This window comes from Balaenoptera ricei, chromosome 13, assembly GCF_028023285.1.
Source record: "Balaenoptera ricei isolate mBalRic1 chromosome 13, mBalRic1.hap2, whole genome shotgun sequence".
Lineage (NCBI taxonomy): Eukaryota > Metazoa > Chordata > Mammalia > Artiodactyla > Balaenopteridae > Balaenoptera > Balaenoptera ricei.
The window spans coordinates 13,137,435-13,151,597 of NC_082651.1; the positions used below are offsets into that span (position 1 = coordinate 13,137,435).

Consider the following 14,163-nt stretch of genomic DNA (forward strand, 5'->3'; position numbering starts at 1 on the left):
GCAAAGCGTGAGCCCCAGGGAACCAAGTCCAGGGAAGTATATTTACATATGTTCTTAAGACATGTAAAGGTAAGACTTTAAAAAAGAAGATGGCAAATAAAATAGTACTAATTTAAATGGATATAACCTATACAGAATAAAAATGACAATGACATGTTTCTTCCTGTCTGATGATACAGTAAAATAGTTTTGCTTTTTCTGTTTGCTTTTCCAGTAATAATTCTCTAAACTACCTGCAGTCTTTAGGATGTCTTATTTTCTTTCATTTTGTGGTAAAACTGAGAATCCTAATGATTCCGTGTTCAATGCTTTTGTTGAGAGAATGTTTAGCTTGATGTCATCACATTGGCCTGACACCAGGAATCAGTGTGATGTGTGCCTTCTGAGAGTAGAACTTCAAGGCAAAGTGAATTTTACGTAATAGAGTAAAAGTGATAAAGTAAAACAAAACAAACAAACAAAAAACAAACAAAAAAATCCTCATTTAATTCTTCTTTACATTTCGAGAAAAGGAAAAGTGACCAAAATGCACATTATGAAAGCCTCAATATCACAGGTAAGTAAATCACATCTCTTTTTAGCAAAATGTGTCCAGGACACTTAGCAAGTAAGATCTTTTCGTTTTCTTTGGTAAGGAGGTTATACACTGAACGGGATTTGCCAAAATTTACATTTGCGCTCTCTGCTGAATATGCAGATAAATAAGCAAAGTCTAGTTTGTATTTGTATAAGAGATCAGCAATTTTTTGTTTTATGTTTTCTGCAACTTCAAGGCAACCTTCATAGAAATTAAGAAATGATTTGAAACTCCAGTTTTCATAAAAAAAGTACCTAAGAGCTAAGGGAAACATTTGTTCTGGCTGCCACGCCTCAGTTGAGTCACTGTAGAACGTATGATCATTGGTGAGATCCGATGGAGTCAGTTTTGCACTCTAAGGGGCCAACACATCTGTTATGCTCTAGAGTTTACCCTTTTGTTGGCCCACAAGACATTTTAGTTGCGATATCTGAATGAGGAAATGTAATTCTACTCAGTTTCATAGAGCAGTCAAAGGAACAATATGCTAATCGTACATGTTAGTGTCAATTCAATGGCTGCTGTTTTCAGCTGAGCTTTGGTGTCTTTTGGGGAGACAAACAAGCAAACAAACACACTGGCTTTTTTTTTTTAATATATATAAATTTATTTTATTATTTATTTATTTATTTATGGCTGCGTTGGGTCTTTGTTACTGTGCGTGGGCTTTCTCTAGTTGCGGTGAGCGGGGGCTACTCTTCCTTGTGGTGCGCGGGCTTCTCGTTGCAGTGGTTTCACTTGTTGCAGAGCACGGGCTCTAGGCACACGGGCTTCAGTAGTTGTGGCAGGCGGGCTCACTAGTTGTGGCTCGCGGGCTCTAGAGCGCAGGCTCAGTAGTTGTGGCGCACTGGTTTAGTTGCTCCGCCGCATGTGGGATCTTCCCGGACCAGGGCTCGAACCTGTGTCCCCTGCATTGGCAGGCGGATTCTTAAACACTGCGCCGCCAGGGAAGTCCCAACACACTGGCTTTTGATAGATTTAGAAGTACTTGCCTGTCTCATCCTGAACTTGTGAGATTCAATCTCCACATGTGCTTTCATATACTCTTTTCCAGCATGTGCAATCCCCAATTTTTTTCTGCATAGTATGCAGTATGATATATTTTGGTTACTTACGTTCCTAATCCAGTTATATATTTCCTTCCATTTGTCATAAAATAATATAAACATTTAGTCTGTGTCTTATGTGTTATTTGGGTCATGCTGGCATTGGTACTATAATTATTCTCATTTTCATTATCTGAACTCCTAGAAAACAAAGTCACGATATTCACAATGTTAAATATTAAACTATCACTGTCCCAGTCCAAAGTACAACAGTTAATCCACAGAGACAGAGTATTAACATACAACTACAATGTACTTGTTACACATTTAAGTTGCATCATTCAGAGTGATGCAGCGATGGAGGATTCAATACTCTGAGTCAAATTATAAACTGGGAGGAAAACAACAACAGCAATGGCAGGGACTTCCCTGGTGGTCCAGTGGTTAAGTCTCCGTGCTTCCTCTGCAGGGGGCCCGGGTTCGATCCCTGGTCAGGGAACTGTGATTCCGCAAGCCATGCTGTGCGGCCAAAAAAAAAAAAGGCAGGTGGTCAACTTCGGAAATTTAATCTCCACTCAGACTTCTCTGCTAAACTCCAGACTTGCATATCAATTGCCTACCCAACGTTTCTTTTTTTTTTTTTAATTACTACACTTACTTTATTTTACTTAGTTATTTATTTTTTGGCTGCAGTGGGTCTTCTTTGTTGCCCCCGGCTTTCTCTAGTTGTGGTGAGCAGGGGCTACTCTTCATTGAGGTTCTGAGGCTTCTCATTGTGGTGGCTTCTCTTGTTGCGGAGCACGGGCTCTAGGTGCGTGGGCTTGTAGCACACGGGCTTCAGTAGTTGTGGCACATGGGCTTCAGTAGTTGTGGCACACGGGCTCAGTAGTTGTGGCTCGTGGGCTCTAGAGCGCAGGCTTAGTAGTTGTGGCACATGGGTTTAGTTGCTCCGTGGCACGTGGCATCTTCCCAGACCAGGGCTCGAACCCATGTCCCCTGCATCGGCAGGCGGATTCTTAACCCCTGCGCCACCAGGGAAGTCCCAACATTTCTATTTTGAGGTCTTGAAACATCTCAGTATTACCGTGTTCAGAGGTGAGCTTCTGATTCTCCTCCTAAAACTGTTCCACCCCTGCCTTCCCTAACTCAGGCAGATCCCTTCTGCCCGCTGCTCAGGCCAAAGACCTTGGGAGCCTCCTTAATCCCGCTTTTCTTTCACACCCAATATCCAGTGCATTTGGAAATCCCATTGGCTCCTTCTTCAAAATATATCCACAATCCCTCTACCTCTCAGTACCTCCTGTTACCAAATCCAGCAGGAACCACCATCCCTCACACCTGCATTTCTGCACAGCCTCGTCCCTGCTCTCCAAGCTTCTCCTTCCTCCCACCCTGAGTGTGTTCTCAATACAAAAGCTAGAGGGATCCTTTTAAATATGTAAGTCAGAATATCTGTCACTTCTCCATCTGAAACTGTGCAAAGGTATATCATCTCAGAGCAAAAGCCAAAGTCCGTAGGGTAGCCTGTGACGCCCTGCGCCCTTTGGGCACCCTCCTCCTCATTCCCTCTGACCTCATTTCCTTCCAAGTTCCCAGCCACGTGGTCTCATTCCTGCTCTTCGAACACTCCAGGAGTGGCCCTGTCTCAGGGCCTTTGCTTAATTCTGCTGGGAACCTTCTTCTCCCAGAGAAACATGTGACTGTCACCTCTAAGTCTTTTCTCAAATGTCACCTTCCTGCCACCCTACTTAGCACAGATACCTACCTCTTACCCTGCGCTTTGGATAACCTGCTCTTTTCCTTTTATCACCTCTTCGCCTACCTTATTTATTAGTATTATTGCTTACGGTCTGTCTCTCCCACTCAAATAGGCAGGAATCTTTGTCTCATCTGTTCATTGGTATATCCAAAGCCTTGAGGATAGTATCTGATAGGTGCTCAATAAATATTTTATTATTTTATTTTTGGCCATGCTGCGTGGCCTGCGGGATCCTAATTCCCCCACCAGGGATTGAACCAGTGCCCCCTGCAGTGGAAGCTCAGAGCCTTAACCACTGGACCAGCAGGATCTCCCTCAATATATATTTTAGAATGAACGAAGGAGGTGATCACCATGCTCTCTTCAGGTCACAGCCTGGGAAGTGTGGCTGGAGCTGTCGTGGTGAGGTCCGGGGCCCCGGAGTGGTGGTGAAATGGTGGGCTGAGGCCTCAGGGCCCAGGGGTTCACCGTTGCGCTCCCTCACCTCTGCCCTAAGTGGCTCTAGCCTGTTTATCAAGGTTGCATCATCGTCTGGGGAAGAAGTTTCACTGGAAATGCAAGTATCATCTTATTTTGAAAGACAGCCAGATCCCTCCAAGTTGCTCAGATCTGTAGGCAGGCTGTGCTAAATCAGGTGGTAGGGAATGCCCTCTGAGAAGATGACATTTGAGCAAAGACTTGCTACCAGGTCCAGGGCATGGGATTGAATCTCAGTGCAGAGAGAGGGGAGGGGGCAGCAATGAGATATGGTAAAAATTTGTTTCTCTGCTCAACCTAGTAATGCTCTAGGGCTCAGAGACCTCCACTTGACCTTCTGCACACGTCAAGCAGATGAAGGAAGAGAGAGAGCTCGAGGATCATGGAGAGGCTTTTTAGGGGCCAATTCTGGAAGTGCTGGTGTACATCACTACTGCCACCAACCAGAACTCGGCCCCACCTCACGGCAAGGGATGCTGAGAGATGTAGCCTACTTGTGTGCTCCGGAGGCAAAGCAAGTAAGCTCTCAGCACTGTCTTTGCCACATAGGTACCCTGCATAATTCGGGGGCAATACTCAGGGCTGTAGAATAAGTAGAGTACCAGGCACACACTGGTGTGGATGGGAGAGGTGTGTGGCCTGGAACAGCCTTTCTGGAAGGCAATGTGGAGGAATCTTGTTCCCTTTGTAGGAATTTATGCTACAGAATCATGAGTGTACAGATGTAAGTGTACAAGAACGCATCCAGCAATGCAGTTCACAGTAATAAAAATTGGAAACATTGGACAAAAAAATGGGTTGCAGGTCATTTAAAAACAAAGATAGGGATTTCGTCGGCAGTCCAGTGGTTAAGACTCTGCACTTCCATTGCAGGGGGCACGGGTTCGATCCCTGGTTGGGGAACTCACATCCCACATGCCACGTGGCATGGCCAAAAACAAATAAACAAAGACAGATCTTCTTATATGGTCATCTGAACTGATGTCCAATAAAATGCAAATTGTACTGTAATTATAGTGTGATCTCAGGAAGAATATTTATACATTAATTTTTAAAATACATAGTATTTGCACATGGTACAAAAATTCGAAAGGTAGAAAAGGCTATCCACTGAAAAATCTCCCTGTCACCCCTGCTCCGGGTCATCAAGTTCATCTCCTTACAGGCAACCTATGCTACCAGTTTCTTGTATATCTTTCTAGGAGCATCTTATGTATACACCAGCAAAGGCATACATATGTGGGCACATTCCCACACACATGTATGTGTATCTTGATCCTCCTTTTTAATGCAAATGCTAACTTACTATACATATTTTTTTTCAAAACAATTTTTTACTGAAGTATAGACTTACAATGTTGTATTAGTTTCAGGTGTACAGCAAAGTGATTCAGTTATATAAGAGTATTTCAGATTCTTTTCCATTTCATGTACTACAAGATACTGAATATAGTTCCCAGTGCCACACAGTAGGTCCTTGTTGTTTATCCATTTTATACATAGTAGTGTGTGTATGTTAATCCCAAACTCTTAGTTTATCCCTCCTCCCAACTTTCCCTTTGGTAACCATAAATTGGTCTTCTATGTCTGTGAGTCTATTTCTGTTTTGTAAATAAGTTCATTTGTATCATTTTTTTTTAGATTCCACATATAAGTGATATGTGATATTTCTCTTTCTCTGTCTGACTTACTTCACTTAGTATGATCATCTCTAGGTCTTTTTTCACCTAAAAATTTAACTTCTTGATCATTCCATTATGAGTACCTAAATAATTTTCTCGTTCTTTTTATGGCTACATAATATTTCCTTTTATGGATATAAAGAATGAGTTATACTTAAAATTAAGTGTTCTCAGCCCATATATACATAGAACTATATGCAAAATATCCTCAAACTCTTCACAGCTCTTGCTAAGGCCGCAGTGACCTCCACATGCAGTGAGCACTTTTCAGTCCTCCTCTTGGCTGCTCTTGATGGGTTGCCTTCTGACAAAGACTCTGCTTGATCAAACTTGAGTCAGTTTCCCCCAGGCCCTCTTTTTGATTAGGTCTCAACCTTGGCTGCCATCCTCCGTCTGGCCTGCACAACCCAGTCTCAGCAAAGAATTCTGCTAAGTTGGTTTAGGAAGAATTCCCTCATCTTTGACATCTGATCAAGTTCCTCATGCCCCACCTTTGACGTCTAAGTCCTTCACCTGCCTGAGCAAGAATTCTGTTAGGTCAGTTTCGCAAGAATTCCTTGAAGTCTCCTCTTAGTCAGTTTCCATCCACTGAGCCCTTCATGCTGCCCTTGGCTCTAAATCCCCCTTGTCCTTGTTGTATTCAGTGTTGAGTCAGATCTCTCTGCCCTACTGCAGTACTCCTATTGCAATAGTCCTGAGGAAAGCCTTTTTTTTTTTACCATTTTAACAAGAGTCAGTATTAAGCTTTAACCTTGCTCTTTTAACCATTCCCTGAAACTCCTCTTCCCTTGTCTTTCTGTACACACTTTTCAGGCCTCCTCCTGCCTCTCTGGCCATCCCCCCACCCACTCCCACCCCTGGCGGTATTCTTCAAGGCTTGAACCAGGCCTCTTCTATTCTCTACTCTCTGCAGTGATATAATTTCTTATAGAGAATTGCAAACAATTCATTGGGTCACAGATGGTTTTCTTCAGCCCAGGCCTCTGCCACAGGCTTCCCCCCGACTACATGGATTTTTCTCTGATTTTCCAAGGGAACACTCACCATCCAGAACTAAAGGCATCATCTTCCCAAGCTTGTCTGTCATTTCCTTTGGCCCCCTCGCTCCTTCTCACGGCCATGTCATTGCACCTAGGCCTGGAGGGCTCTTGCTCGCCACGGCCAGTGTGCTTAGTTAATTCCTTCTCATCATTCAGACCTGAGCTCAGCCCAGAGTCCCTTAGAGAGTCTGCTCTGTCCCTGCCCTCCTCAGAGGCCAGATTCCACTTCTGTATGTTTTCACAGCAGTGCCATAAGCATCTCACTTGTGGCCCCACTTGAAAGAGGGAACCTCAGGCCGATCCACATGGAGAGACAGTCTGCAGAATGAGTGTCTTGGACTCTTGAAAAACATCAGTGTCGGGCTTCCCTGGTGGCGCAGTGGTTGAGAATCCGCCTGCCAATGCAGGGGACACGGGTTCGAGACCTGGCCTGGGAAGATCCCACATGCCGCGGAGCAACTAAGCCCGTGCGCCACAACTACTGAGCCTGCGCGTCTGGAGCCTATGCTCCGCAACGGGAGAGGCCGCCGCGACAGTGAGAGGCCCGCGCACTGCGATGAAGAGTGGCCCCCGCTTGCTGCAACTAGAGAAAGCCCTCGCACAGAAACGAAGACCCAACACAGCCAAAAATAAATTAATTAATTAATTAAAAAAAAAAAAATCAGTGTCATGAAAGACAGAAAAAGTCCAGGGACTGGTGCTAGAGAGACATTACTTGGGCCATCCATCTCTAAGCCATTATTGGGATAATTGGGGATATTTGAATATGTACTGCATATTAGACAATAAATGTTAAGTGCCTTGGGTTTGATAATGGTATTGAGTTAATATATGAGAATTATAGGGAATTCCCTGGCAGTCCAGTGGTTAGGACTCTGAGCTCTCACTGCCTTGGGCCCGGGTTTGATCCCTGGTTGGGGAACTAGGATCCCACAAGCCGTGTGGTGTGGCCAAAAAAAAAAAAGTTGCTTAATATATGAGAATTATATAATATATAAGAATTCTTTAGGAGATACACGTTAAAGTGTCTAGGCGTGAAGTCTCATAATAAATGAAACTTATTCTCAAACAGTTCAGAAAAGAAATGTGAGTGTATATATGTATATACATATAACTATAGGTATTACATATACATCTATACCTATCATTCACATATGTATATTTATACATATGTACACATATATACATACTATATATAAACATATATCTATATCTATCTATCTAGAGAGAACAAATGTGTCAAAAGGTTAATAATTGATACATCAAGGTAAGGGATATACTGTATTATTTTTGCAACATTTTGTAGGTTTGAAGTTTTCCAAAATAAAAAATTGGAGGAAAATCAGTGAACATGTAAAGTATAAAAAGCTTTAGGGAAGAACTTCTTGATAACAGTCATTCAGGCCATGTTGTCATCCTTTTGTTTTCATCTACAGTCCAAAAAGATTGACTTTTCTGGGCTCCCCTGGTGACGCAGTGGTTAAGAATCCGCCTGCTATTGCAGGGGACACAGGTTCGATCCCTGGTCCAGGAAGATCCCACATGCCGCGGAGCAACTAAGCCCATGCGCCACAACTACTGAGCCTGCACTCTAGAGCCCACGAGCCACAACTACTGAAGCCCGTGTGCCTAGAGCCCGTGCTCTGCAACAACAGAAGCCACCGCAATGAGAAGCCCACGCACGGCAATGAAGAGTAGCCCTCTTTGCTCACTGCAACTAGAGAAATCCTGTGTGCAGCAACAAAGACCTAACGCGGCCAAAAATAAATAAATTTTAAAAAAAAGATTGACTTTTCTAAAAAAAAAAATCTGAGACACAACTTAATGATTTAAAGTACAATCCAGTTGATAACACCTTAACTTAAACAGCTCAAGATCATAGAGATATAGTTTATTCTTTCTAGTTCTGAAGTTGGACACAGACTGTGCATGGGTTTATTCTATTATATTTTAAATAACAAATAAAGCAGGCCATGCATAGAATAGTGATGACAGTATTATGGAAAAAAAGATTTTGCTTGGTCCAAGTCTGAGCTCTTGAGGTACAAAAAGCAGAAAGGAGGAATAAATAAAATTAAAATCTGATGTTAATGAAACAGGAAATAAAAAAGCAAAAAAAAAAAAAAAGGCTTAAAAGGATGAATTCCAAGTTGCTTCTTCAGGAGCCTGACTAAGGAAAAAGAAAGTAAAAAGTTAAAAGAGATGAATTAAAAATTAGAAAGGGGGGCTTCCCTGGTGGCGCAGTGGTTGAGAGTCTGCCTGCCAATGCAGGGGACACGGGTTTGAGCCCTGGTCTGGGAAGATCCCACATGCCGCGGAGCAACTAGGCCCATGAGCCACAATTACTGAGCCTGCGCGTCTGGAGCCTGTGCTCCGCGACAAGAGAGGCCGCGATGATGAGAGGCCCGTGCACCGCGATGAAGAGTGGTCCCCACTTGCCGCAATTGGAGAAAGCCCTCGCGCAGAAATGAAGACCCAGCACAGCCATAAATAAATAAATAAATAAACCCAGAAAGTTAAAAAAAAAAAAAATTAGAAAGGAAATGTAACCAGAAATTGTCTGGAAACTACTGTGTGCCACTCTATTACAAAAATTTCCTGGGCTTCCCTGGTTGCACAGTGGTTAAGAATCCGCCTGCCAATGCAGGGGACATGGGTTCGAGCCCTGGTTGGGGAACTAAGATCCTGCATACCAAAAAGTAAAACAAAACAAAACAAACACCCATATACCCTTTACTCAGATTTACTTATTGCTAACATTTTGCCTCATTTGCTTTATTGCTTGTTTTCTCTCTCTCTCTCTCTCTCTGTATGTTCTTAACTTTTTTTTTCCCTGAACAATTTGAGAAGAAGTTGCAAACATCATGGCCTTTAACTCCTGGTGTAATACAAAGCGCACTGGTGAGGGAGCTTCTGGTAGCAATGAGAAATTCAGTGGTGGGGTCCTCCATAGGCTGGGGTGATGGTAAGGCATGGTACCACTGAACTGGACTGTCTTGTGTTACTGGGAATAACAGGATTCTGAAAAAGCAGAGGCAGGTGGGGTTACTTAACTGTCAGAAATGTGGACATAATTACTGGAATGGGCAGCAAGCTTGAGGTAGCAACCAGGGATCTTGATACACAGAGATCTGTGGCAATGACTAATGATCCATAGTGTCTTAGGGAAAGAGATATGACGGCATCTGAATAGAGTATTGTTTGGTTGTATAACCAGAAAACATGGAGAGCTGGGGAGCTAAAGCCTGATGGCCTTCACTACAGTGGAAAATCACAAGTTCTCACCCAGTTTCTAGATCTGAGTCAGTTCTCAGACTGACAGATGGGCAGTCCAGTTCCCTGTGGGGAAGGACTTGGAAAGGCCACTGCAAATATGCACAATATTCCTCTAGTTCCTCCTTAAAGGGACTCATGGCCATTTTCTAGAGAAACTGTCCACTACGGAAAAGGGAATTCCTAGATTTCTCGAGGGCTGTGAAATACTGGGTTCTGAGGTGACACCAATACCAGGGGATCTGAAATGCCATTGTGGTTCTCCTGGCTGGAATGAGGCTGAGAGATGAAAGGTAATAAATGAAATCCTGACTCATGTTTGTCTTACTGTGGGTCTAGTGGGCCCACAGATCCATCCTGCTGTTACATCTCCTAACTGTAATGGATTAACAGCTAGCAGAACTCACATATTGGTTCCCTCACCAATTATGTTAGGGAAAGCCTAGGGTGTAGTGACAAGACAGTACATAAAGAATAATATCCTATCAGGGGTAGAATTGCAGAGATTAGCACCTATATCAGACTAAAAGATGCAGGACTCCCTATCATATACCTATTTGGTTCTCATGAATATAAAAAAACAGATAGATTATGGGGGATGGCTGTGGATTTCCATCCACTTAACCAAGTGACAGTCCCAATTGTAGTTGCTGAGCTGGATCTTTTCTTTCTTTCTTTATTTATTTGGCTGTGCTGGGTCTTAGTTGCGGCATGCGGGGTCTTTAGTTGTGTCATGTGAACTCTTAGTTGCAGCATGTGGGATCTAGTTCCCTGACTAGGGATCGAACCCAGGCCCCCTGCACTGGGAGCATGGAGTCTTAGCCACTGGACCACCAGGGAAGTCCCACTGAGCTGGATCTTTACCTGAACAGATCAGTACAGATTTTGGCACTTGGTATGAAGCTATTGATCTGGTAAATGCATTCTTTTCAATCTCCATCATTAAAAAGGCTCAAAGGCATTTTGTTTATATGTGGGAAGGCCAGCAGAATACATTGACTGTCTTGCCCCAGTGCTATATTAACTCTCCTGCTTTCTGTTACAATATTATCCACAGAGACCTTGATCATCTTGATATTCTACAGAACATGATACTAACTGAACTTTGTTGAACAAAATATGGTAAGTATTCTGGATGCCCAGATGCCAACTAGTGGGAAAAAAGACTCCCTCAGAATTCAAAGCCTTTGCCACATTGGTGAAATCTTTAGAGGTCCACTGGTTTGGGACAAGATGCTGCACCTTATGCACCCCCTATCACTATGAAAGGGACAAATAGTATAAAAAAGAAAAATAGTATTTTTTGGAGCTCTTTGGATTTGAGGCATCATACATCACGTTGGAAATACAGCACTGATTCATTTATTTCCTAGTTCAAATAATGTCCAGAGCAAGAGGAGATTTGCAGTAGATCCAGAATATAGGGCAAATTGCCTGCTCCTTGGCCACTGCAACTTAGCAGGACCTGTGGTGCCCAGGTATCCTTGATAGGTAAAGATGCCATGCGGAGTCTCAGAAAGGTCCAGTAGGAGGTCTACAGCACAGACCTCTAGGGATCTGGAACGAGGTTCTACCTTCTGTAACAAAGAACTATTTGCCATTCATTTGAGAAGCAGCTCCTGTAATGCCACTGAGCCCTAAAAGGGACTTTGAAATTGATCATGGGGCATCCGATGACTTTGCAACTGGAGCTGCCTTTCAAGTTGCAGCAACAGTTCATCATATAAGGGAAATGAACAGGTCCAGAGAACACAAGTAAGTTAAATGGATAAATGGTCCAGATCCCTATGTCATCCACCTCTGTTGCACTGACACCATTCTCTCAGCTCATGCATATAACCTCAGGGTATCTGTATGATCCACTGACAAAAGAAAATCTTGGGCTTTCTTAGTGTGAGCTGAAATGGACAGCTACCACATTACAGCTCTACTCAAGGTGGCCTTAAAAATAGCAATGAGGGGCTTCCCTCGTGGCGCAGAGAATCTGCCTGCTGATGCAGGGGACATGGGTTCGAGCCCTGATCTGGGAGGATCCCACATGCTGAGAAGCAACTAGGCCCATGAGCCACAATTACTGAGCCTGCGCGTCTGGAGCCTGTGTTCTGCAACAGGAGAGGCCGCGATAATGAGAGGCCCGCGCATCGTGATGAAGAGTGGTCCCCACTTGCCGCAACGAGAGAAAGCCCTCGCACAGAAACGAAGACCCAACACAGCCATAAATAAATAAATAAATAAATAAATAAATAAATAAACCCAAAGTTTAAAAAAAAAAGACAACTTCCATCTCGCTTACACCTTTGAACTTTAAAAAAAAAAAAATAGCAATGAGGAGAAATCTTCCCAGCAATCAGAGATGTGAGTAGTGTATATTGACTGAAAAACAACAAAAACCAAAACATACAACCAGAAATTATGTTTTATTCGGGGGCCATACTGAGGACTATAACACAGGAGACAGCCTCTCAGATAGCTCTGAGCAACTGTTCCAATGAGGTAAGAGAGGAGCCAGGATATTTAGGAGTTTTTGTTGGAGAAAAAAAAAAAGAAAACCAAACCCATGTAGTTGAACATCAAAAAATTACTGCTAAAGATCAGCAGTGATGCAATAGACAGAAACAGAGTCCAAACTGCCGCATCATAGTGTGTCCTCACATCACTGAAAAAAATCTCGCAAAGGAAAAGAAAATACTACAAATGGGGATGCACATTTCATGCACTGTGGTGTCAAAGGAAAAGCATATTTCCTGTCCAAAACCTAGAATAAATTTGAGCTATTTATAGTATATGCTGCACTCCAGAGTATTTTAATCAAAAAAAAAAAAAAAAAAAAAAAAAAAAAAATTACTGCTAATCACAAAAAAACAGACAACTTAATGAATTTAGTGCTTTTCTATGTATGGGAAGATGCAAGAGTCTGCATCATTGAAATCATTCATTTGATATGCATCTTAACTATCTAAAGCCAGTGTCTATTTTTCTCCATCCTGAAGAATCCCCCTCAGGGAGCACCGTGCAGAGGGTGATGGCCTGATGGCAGGCAACGTTCTTAGTTTACTGGAATGGCAGGAAACAAGTTTTGTCCACATATACTTTGTATTTCAAGAGAAGAGGTCTGAAGTAGGTATGTGTATGGACTCCTGAGCTGTGATGAGTAGTTTGTCTAGTAGGTCAGGGACCTAGAAGGAGTAAGATGGGGAGATTAGAGACAAAGGGGTCTGAGGAGGAGGATGAACCTGTGTGCATGAGCACAAGATGTGTGTATCTTTGTGTTTCAAGTCAGGGCCCACCAAAAGCATCCACATCAGAAGATGCACTCAGCAGCCGTGTGGGCAGGATGACATATCTGGTGGATATCAGCTAGGCTCTGTCTCTTATAACTCCATTGCTTGTGTGATTCACGGCATGGGCTCCATCTGTCCAAGGCTGATCTAACTTAACATTTACCATGTCACCAACTGTGCCACGTGGTACCATCCCTTGGAGGAAAACAGCCAGCCTCTTGGTGGCAAATTGATTACATCTGATCTCTTCTATTCTGGAGGGGACAGTGATTCATTCTTACTGAAGTTTAAGCCTAACTCCACACGTGGTTGTAATTCACTGCCTGAAGTGTCTCTGCCAGCACCACTGTGAAGGCTCACTGAATGCCTGATTTTCCTTGAGTTTGAATGACACATAACCATGGGTACCTAATAACGGAACCCACTAGTTCTACCATATACCAGACCATCCAAAAGTAGTCAGCCAGGTAAATGTTTGGAATGCCCCATTGAAACCTCAGCCCTGGCACCATCTTGGGAACAACATTCAGGGATAGGACATTCTTCTTCCTCCGGGGATGCAGTCTATGCATTGTACCAATAACCAGAATATACAGGTTCTGGAATCAAGGGGTAGAATGAAGAGTGCCTTTTCTCACATTGACTCACAATGAGTAGGTTGCCAACTTGCAACTTGAGGCTCTACTGGATCCAAGGGCCTGGTTCATGGAAAATGAATGCTTGTTCCAGCGGATGAAGTAAGGTTTCAGCTTCTTTGGATTTCTTTTGTCCTTTTTGCAACTTCTTAAGTAGGATACTTACATGGATCTTGAATCTTCAGCCTTTATTTCTCTCTAACACGAGCATTTAAGGCTATAAATATCTAAAGTGTGTTTGTGATATGGTAGTATATTGTCATTATTTTTCATTTCTGCATACTAAGTGATTTCCACAAGAGGTTCTTCTTTAACACATCAGTTATTTAGAAGTTATTTCATGAGTTTCCAAATATGGTATTTTTCTAATTTTCTTTTGGTTAATTCTTTTCT

The 14,163-nt window shown here is 42.9% G+C and overlaps 1 long non-coding RNA gene across 1 annotated transcript in view; it reads right to left on the reverse strand.

The window, feature by feature from the left end:
• Positions 1-12,804: 12,804 nt before the first annotated feature.
• LOC132376838 (uncharacterized) overlaps positions 12,805-14,163 on the reverse strand; it is a 32,412-nt gene continuing 31,053 nt past the window's right edge. Inside the window, exon 3 of the long non-coding RNA XR_009506443.1 lies at positions 12,805-13,030. This is a non-coding gene — a long non-coding RNA (uncharacterized LOC132376838). The remainder of the gene's footprint in view (positions 13,031-14,163) is intronic.